The sequence below is a fragment of the Schistocerca piceifrons genome, chromosome 5 (genome assembly GCF_021461385.2).
Source record: "Schistocerca piceifrons isolate TAMUIC-IGC-003096 chromosome 5, iqSchPice1.1, whole genome shotgun sequence".
NCBI lineage: Eukaryota > Metazoa > Arthropoda > Insecta > Orthoptera > Acrididae > Schistocerca > Schistocerca piceifrons.
In genome coordinates, this window is record NC_060142.1 from 437,540,282 (window position 1) to 437,549,172 (window position 8,891).

General features: G+C 42.7%; 1 protein-coding gene across 1 annotated transcript in view; it reads right to left on the reverse strand.

The window, feature by feature from the left end:
• The window catches only part of LOC124799063 (proline-rich protein 36-like), a 488,916-nt gene extending 481,518 nt beyond the window's left edge, over positions 1–7,398 (reverse strand). Inside the window, exon 1 of the mRNA XM_047262601.1 lies at positions 7,241–7,398. The gene's annotated coding sequence lies outside the window, so the exon portion shown is untranslated. The remainder of the gene's footprint in view (positions 1–7,240) is intronic.
• Positions 7,399–8,891: the final 1,493 nt, after the last annotated feature.

Consider the following 8,891-nt stretch of genomic DNA (forward strand, 5'->3'; position numbering starts at 1 on the left):
AAGACACCACAAACACCCAGTCATCTCGAGGCAGGTGAGACACAAGGTGTTGGAGGTGGCGATCTTGTGTGCTTGAGGTAAGCTTTCTCTGTGTATGAATGTTGCGTGTTTCTTTTGCTAATGAAGGTTGTGGCCAAAAGCTTTATGCAAGTGTCTTTTAATTTTGCCTGTCTACAACTTAAAGTGTCTTCTTTACCGTAAGTAAAAATGTCTCTTTTCATATTTTGTTGATATTCCTACCTTGAGTTTCCAATGTTTGATTTAGCCATATTTGTTAGTGATATATTATATTTAATGAAACTTGTGAGTAGTTTTTAAATGCAATAATTCATTACATACTTCGGTAATTCATCCACGTTTCTCAGGTGGTAAATGTGTCTAATTTCGGATACTGCTAAGGTGCCTAATTTCTACTAACTGACTAATAGGCCTCTGTAAAAATTCCCCTTTTATTTTGTTTCAGGAGATGGCTGGGAAGAAAAAAAAAAAAAGAGAGGCAAATACGAGAAAGCCAATGGATGCCATTAGAAATAAAGAAATGAGATTATTAAAGATGTCTAAAGAGTTTCTAGTTCCAAAATTTACACTCTTAGATTATGTTAAGGCAGGAAACTTGGAAGAGAAACTGAGTTGTAGGGTAGCAAAAAACGTGCTTTAGAAAGAGCCTTCTGCTCAAGACAAGTTAAAATGCAAGTGGGCAGTTTATGAAGAACTAGGAGATTCTTCAAAAAGGCCGGCCGGTGTGGCCGAGCGGTTCTAGGCGCTTCAGTCTGGAACCGCGCGACCGCTACGGTCGCAGGTTCGAATCCTGCCTCGGGCATGGATGTGTGTGATGTCTTTAGGTTCGTTAGGTTTAAGTAGTTCTAAGTTCTAGGGGACGGATGAACTCAAATGTTAAGTCCCATAGTGCTCAGAGCCATTTGAACCATTTCTTCAAAAAGAGGAAAACGTCAAGCACCCAAAAGGCCAGACAGAAGAATACAAAGATGGCTACAATGAGTAGGGGACAAAGAAAAGGACGTGAGTGTTATCTTCTACTGAGGATTCCAAAGTTCTGTTTCCCTTGTCACGACGGATAATGAAGACAGTGCAGATGAGGAGTGCGTCTATTATGTGTGTAAGACGTTTCCGGTGGGTACGTGAACTGTGTGCTGGGACCAAGAAACATGACTGGAAGACGTAAAAATATAAAAACTGCAAATGATAGCCTCAATGTATTCATTACTTTTTCGAATAAAACAAAATTCCTATAGAAATGAAATCTTGAATTTTCCTTGTGGTATAATCCTATCCTAAATTAAGAACCGTACTATCTGAAACTGCGCGCTATTTTAGTACGCTCTCCAAAATTCACAAGTTTCTTTGACATGAATTATTAATCGTAATCTGTTGATTTTCGCTGTAAAAGGTCATATACAGGGTGGTCCATTGATAGCGACGGGTCAAATATCTCACGAAATAAGCATAAAACAAAAAAAAACTACAAAGAACGAAACTCGTCTAGCTTGAAGGGGGAAACCAGATGGCGCTATGGTTGGCCCTCTAGATGGCGCTGCGTTGTTTTTTAAATAGGAACCCCCATTTTTTAATATATATTATGTAGTGAGTAAAGAAATATGAATGTTTTAGTTGGACTACTTTTTTCGCTTTGTGATAGAGGGCACTGTAATAGTCACAAACGTATAAGTACGTGGTATCACGCAACATTCCACCAGTGCGGACGTTATTTGCTTCATGATGCATTACCCGTGTTAAAATGGACCGTTTACCAACTGCTGAAAAGGTCGATATCGTGTTGATGTATGGCTATTGTGATCAAAAAGGCCCAACGGGCGTGTGCTATGTATGCTGCTCGATATCCTGGACGACATCATCCAAGTGTCCGGACCGTTCGCCGGATAGTTACTTTATTTAAGGAAACAGGAAGTGTTCAGCCACATGTGAAACATCAACCACGACCTGCAACAAATGATGATGCCCAAGTAGGTGTTTTAGCTGCTGTCGCGGCTAATCTGCACATCAGTAGCAGACAAAGTGCGCGAGAATCGGAAATCTCAAAAACGTCGGTGTTGAGAATGCTACATCAACATAGATTGCACCCGTACCATATTTCTATGCACCAGGAATTGCATGGCGACGACTTTGAACGTCGTGGACAGTTCTGCCACTGGGCACGAGAGAAATTACGGGACGATGACAGATTTTTTGCACGCGTTCTATTTAGCAATGAAGAGTCATTCACCAACAGCGGTAACGTAAACCGGCGTAAAATGCACTATTGGGCAACGGAAAATCCACGATGGCTGCGACAAGTGGAACATCAGTGACCTTGGCGGGTTAGCCCGCATCTCGTGGTCGTGCGGTAGCGTTCTCGCTTCCCACGCCCGGGTTCCCGGGTTCGATTCCCGGCGGGGTCAGGGATTTTCTCTACCTCGTGATGGCTGGGTGTTGTGTGCTGTCCTTAGGTTAGTTAGGTTTAAGTAGTTCTAAGTTCTAGGGGACTGATGACCATAGATGTTAAGTCCCATAGTGCTCAGAGCCATTTGAACCATTTTTGAACCTTGGCGGGTTAATGTATGGTGCGGCATTATGGGACGAAGGATAATTGGCCCCCATTTTATCGATGGCAATCTAAATAGTTGAATGTATGCTGATTTCCTACGTACAGTTCTACCGATGTTACTACAAGATGTTTCACTGCATGACAGAATGGCGATGTACTTTGAACATGATGGATGTCCGGCTCATAGGTCGCGTTGAAGCGGTATTGAATAGCATATTTCATGACAGGTGGATTGGACGTCGAAGCACGTTCACCGGATCTGACGTCCCCGGATTTCTTTCTGTGTGGAAAGTTGAAGGATATTTGCTATCGTGATCCACCGACAACGCCTGACAACATGCGTCAGCGCATTGTCAATGCATGTGCGAACATTACGAAAGGCGAACTACTCGCTGTTGAGAGGAATGTCGTTACACGCATTGCCAAATGCATTGAGGTCGACGGACATCATTTTGAGGATTTATCGCATTAATGTGTTATTTACAGCTAATCACGCTGTAACAGCATGCGTTCTCATAAATGATAAGTTCAGAAAGGTACATGTATCACATTGGAACAACAGAAATAAAATGTTCAAACGTACCTACGTTCTGTATTTTAATTTAAAAAACCTACCTGTTACCAACTGTATGTCTAAAACTGTGAACCATATGTTTGTGACTATTACAGCGCCACCCCGAACACAACGAAAAAAGTGGTCCAACTAAAACATTCATATTTCTTTACTACACGAATATGTAATAAAAAATTGGGGTTCCTATTTAAAAAAAAACGTAGTTGATATCCGTTTGACCTATGGCAGCGCAATCTAGCGGGCTAACTATAGCGCCATCCGGTTTCCCCCTTCAAGCTAGACAAGTTTCGTTCTTTGTAGTTTTTTAGTTTGACGCTTATTTCGTGAGATATTTGGCCCGGTCACGATCAATGGACCAGCCTGTATAACCCAAATCTATTATGTTTTCGTATGTGAGTCGTTTTCTGGAGCTTTCAGCTGAGTTTTAATCAACGATATACTTCGATTTCGAAAATAGGGCACCTTACGCTACATATTAGAGGTTTAGCGTTTCATAAAATATTTCAAGATTATCCAGATTTTCGATAATCCGGATTACAAGCGGTCTCACGTAGCCAATATAAACGAGGTTCTTGTGCACACCTGATTATGTTTGATGTGTGTTACTTTCCGACCAGCCTGTAGTGCCGCCGCCTCTGCACTGGTGTGGCGGCTCCTCGCAGCCGCTCCTCTCTGCGCCGCGCCCCCTGCTGCTGCTGTCGCGGGTCGCCGGCGGCTTGCCCTAGGTCAGTGTTGCCCGGCCACAAGCCGCCTCCGACGCTGCGATCAGTCGCGGCGGACACCCACTGGCAGTCGGGGGAGGGAGGTGGGCGTGCATTACGCACAACTCCAGCCCTGCCTTCCTGTTTCCTAACTGCGACGCAGCTGATGTTGATGACAGCTCTCCGACGTGATACATGACAGCATCCTTCCTATACGCTAACGGGACGTACACCACAAATTCTATAATTTCCATCATTTTTCCTTACTTTTTTATCGATGTAGCGATTTTACTATGGCAGAGCCATTGAGAGGCTAATAATTTAAGACAGTAATTTTCAACAAAATTTATATACTATTATAAACATTAAAATACAACCATATTAAAACTGTCGCTTTTCGGCAGAATAAGTTTCCATCTACAGATATACAGATATCTGTACGAGAATCGGATCAGAATACCTCAACGAATAAAGACACAAAACAGCTCGCACGAAAATAACATTTTCATACTGTACTTTCTTCCTTTTCTTCCCTTGACAGCCATTTCGTCGGCGTTCATCTGCGATGTGACGTTTCAGTATGCTGAACTGCACAGTGCCGTAAGTTAACAATAGTTGTCACGGCTTCGAGCAGCACGTTTTTCCAATCATTCGATATACCGGGAGTAACAGCTATACCACACGCGCACATTTGCAATTCAGCTGGAATGGCTAAAATTGCAGAAGTCGATAAATTAGCCAGTATCGTTTGGTTTTCCCAGTCTTAAGCGTACTGAAAGTTAAGAAAGTTTTTCACTTGAAGGGTTTCGTTTTATTTGTAAACGATTACTTGTGGTGGTTCTCGTTTATTACCTTTCATCACATACTTTGATCACCACTGATTTTGCCTCTCGTTATTAGCGCAATCAGCTGTAAGAAAAGAAGATAAAACAACTTGATATCAGTTTCATTACTCACTTTTTTCTATTTTTAACGCAATTTACCTTTAATCGCATTTGTAACTTATCTACACAATTTCTCAAAAGTATGAATCATACGTACACAGGCAGGTACAATGATGAAGTCTATTGAAATGATGTCAGTACCACAGCACAACGACACTTCGACAGCTCTTTGACAGCGTGAGACCCATTAGTTTCGTGTACAACAACCATTCTAAAGCCAATGCAAGATGTGCTCTCAATCCAGCGAGAGCTGTTTACATGTGAAGACTGCACTTAGCAGGACTGTACGTCTGGAAGCATGGAAACGAAATGAGGTCGTTCACCTTTCGAAGCATCTGATTTCGCAAGCTCAAAGATATCAAGTGTCATAACTGGAACAGATACACATTCGCTTCGTGTCACTCTCCTTGTACTGTACCACAACTGTTGCGCCGCCAGGTGACAAGCTGGCATTTAGTTACTTACGCGAAAAGATTGCCCTCAGTGTGCAATAGCGTTGCCAGCTTCCTGTACTACTCGCTGTTGACAGAGAGAGTAGGTGAACGTTTTAGAGGCGCTGAAATTGGATGAGCAACAAGATGCAGAAAGGTGTCTGTGAATTGTAAGTTGATATTAACTAATATTAATAGCGACCTACTCAAATCCTTATACCAGTCGCTGTCGTTTCACAAAGTCCGCGTTGAGTTGGGTCTCGTCATAGAACCCATATTATTTTAATCTCTCTTTACATCGTTACTGCTCTGCCAGCGAAGAGAGGCAACATTTTGACTGCCTAAGCTCAGCATATTAAATAACTATACAATCGAAGATGTGTACTACGATTCCTTAACACAATATTTGAACTCTTGTATCAGACACATAAATTCTGAAACACTTTCTTAGAGTTTTTTACTGGCATGCATACTAAAAATTTCTTTGCAGTTCTAGAGAAATCACGATGTGAGAGGACGATTAAGGACGATGCATAGACGGTTAACTACTACAATACGGACTAAATGAGGGAAATATATCACAGTTATCAATGACAGCAGACGGTATTGCAGAACAGAACATCAGGCGAAACATTTAGTCTACTCGTACATATCGTATCCTGATCTGACTTCGCTACATCACTATCCGTATACACAGGGTGACAACGGAATGAAAACAGCGCAATACAATTCGGCTGACACCAAGAGTAAATACATTCTGGTACACTGCGGTTTTTCTTTTGTCACTGAAAGAACTATTACAGCAATTAATTTTGAAGCAGAGTGTCGTTGAATCTCCTCTAGTAGCTGTAGCACTGAGCGGCAGAACATACTGCTGTAGGATGGCGTAGTATAAGATGCAGTCTGTCGTAACAATTGATGACGCGTGTCACGAATTACGCACTCAAGGAAACGAGAAATAAGGCCATTATGTCACTATATTGACCGCGTTTAATGAGACGAAAGTGCGGGTAATGGAGCGGGAAATCAGTGGACACTATGCTAGCCGCGCGGGATTAGCCGAGCGGTCTTAGGCGCTGCAGTCACTGACTACGCAGCTGGTCCCGGCGGAGGTTCGAGTCCTCCCTCGGGCATGGGTGTGTGTGTTTGTCCTTAGGATAATTTAGGTTAAGTAGTGTGTAAGCTTAGGGACTGATGACCTTAGCAGTTAAGTCCAATAAGATTTCACACACATTTGAACATTTTTGACACTATGCTAAAAGCAAAGTAGAGAGGTTAAAAATAAAGTAGCGGTACGGATCTAGTATTCAATGTTGCGACTCAAAGCTGTGGTGAAGTAATACAGAAAGCTGTAGAGTTGAAAGACGTCGGGGAAAAATTGGTTATTGGGTTTACATCTAAAAATTGTAATAGTAGTAATGAAAATTTTTGTCTCATTGCTTTTCATTTGGTTACATTCGGAAATATATTCTATAGTTTCTTACAGGTGGAGGCAGGGATTGTTTCAGTCTTGATTCACTTCAGTCTTCCTGGACCATAACAAAATTTTTCATACCGGTGTCTTTTACAACTCGACTTTCACTCGGGTTCGATCACTGTCCTTCAGATGGAGGCAAAACAAAAACAAGACTGCGGAAAGGGAGTAAATGATAAAATGTAATAATTAAAACACAGGAAGAAAGTAGTTCCATAACAGTTTCTATCAACAGTCATTTTTTTCGCACATTACAGTTATCAGATTTACAAACAATCAGTCCTTAGATCTGCCTTTCCTATTAAATAACCCATCACTTAAGGAGCAAAACAGCTTCCACATGTCAAAATAAGAAAATAGTTCTACTACACTGGAACAATGATTCGCAGTTTTACTTCTTCCTGGCATCAGAAACACTGACATTTGTTGTAACTCAGCGGGAAACGTGAGTACCTCACTTAAATGAGGGAGAAAGTGCGTTGCACTTAAGAGAGCGTTAAGGTAAACAAAGCGGTCAGGCGGGCGAACTGAGAAGTCGCTGTGATGTACTCACCCTAAGCACCAAATGCTTTAAGCTGCGGCTGTGGCGACCCCTGGGTTGTGATCCGACGGTCGGCACTGTCAAGTCGCGGCGCGGCGCGTCGCGTCACTTCGCGGCACGTCACACGCGTCAGCCGACGCACAGTGGCTGTGGGCGACACGTCCTGCACCGGTGGCGCAGCGCGCAGATCTGCTGGGGAAAGTGGCCTGAAGCCGCGGCGCCGGCCGCTCGGCCCGCGTCGGCACATCTCGGCAGCATTCGGCCGCCGCCGTCGTCTTCAGCTCGCGAGAGCGCCGCGTGCCGCTGGAGACTTGCATTCGGCGCTGGAGCGTCGCAGGTGGTGGGTCATGGTAACAGGAGTTTGTACTTCTTATGATGTTGAGGACAGAACGAGGGAGAACGCAAAATAGAGACGCGTTCTAGTACGAGACGATCAGAGTAAATCGTTTCGACAGTTTTATTTCAGTTCGAGTTCGCTCGATACAGTAAAAAAAAAAAAAAAAAAAGGAAAAGAAAATGGTGACAACTGACTAAAATCTATTGTCTTATGCTTCTACTCACTTGTTATGTTCCTCCATCTTTTGAAATCACACTTTTCTTTCATCACTGTGTTGTTCTTTTGATCTTATGCGTTTGATTTCTCTTGGATACATCTACCTCTCTGTTCTTACATGCTCGTGCAATGACATACAACGTACGTCCACGTCTATATTCCCGCACTCTACTTTATGGTCATTTCTTACCCCCCCCCCCCCCCCCCCTCGCTCTTTCCTTCGCGAACTGTGCGTGGAAGAGTGAGAGGAACGATTGGATTGTTGACAAACTTCCGTATGACATCAAATTTCTCTTATTTCTTCGTTTTAGTCAGTTCACGAGAGATTTGTGGGAGAAACTGATATGTTGCATAACTGTTCTTCGGATGAACGCTGTCGGAGATTTAGCAGTAACCTTACAGAAAGACTTTCTAGTAGCGACCGCCCCTGGGCTTTGTCTAGCTTATCCGTAACGCTCTGATGCTTATTAAACGATCCCTTCAAGAAATGTGCAGCACTTTACCGTATATTCACTATTTATGTTATTAGTTTTATTTGTGTAGGATCTCAGACTGATGAACAGTACTCAAAAACGGTCGGAGAAGTATTTTTAAGCCACCACTTCCGTGAATTACATTTCCTCAAGATTCACCCAGTGAACCTCAACCTGGCATCTACTTTTCCTTGTTGCATGTGTTCATTCAAATTCAGGTAGCTCGAAACGATTATTCCTAAATATTTTCCGGTTGTTAATGTTTCCTATGATTTTTCCCCTATAGCAAAATCGAACAATAATGGATCTCTTCGCTTGTTTACGCGAAATATGTTACGTTTAATTACGTTGAGGATCAAATCCACCAATTACCGTCTCTTGGCAGAACATTCTGTAAATTGCTACAGTCTTTTGGTGTTGCAGCTCTGCCACAGACAACAAAATCGTCTGCAAAAAGTCTCATGACGTTATTCATTAGAATAAATCATCTGTATGTATTGTCATATACGTAACTCGACTGAATACTTCTCACAGGGAAGCATCACCAATCGTCTGGAACCGAGCGACCACTACGGTCGCAGGTTCGAATCCTGCCTCTGGCATGGATGTGTGTGATGTCCTTAGGTTAGTTACGTTT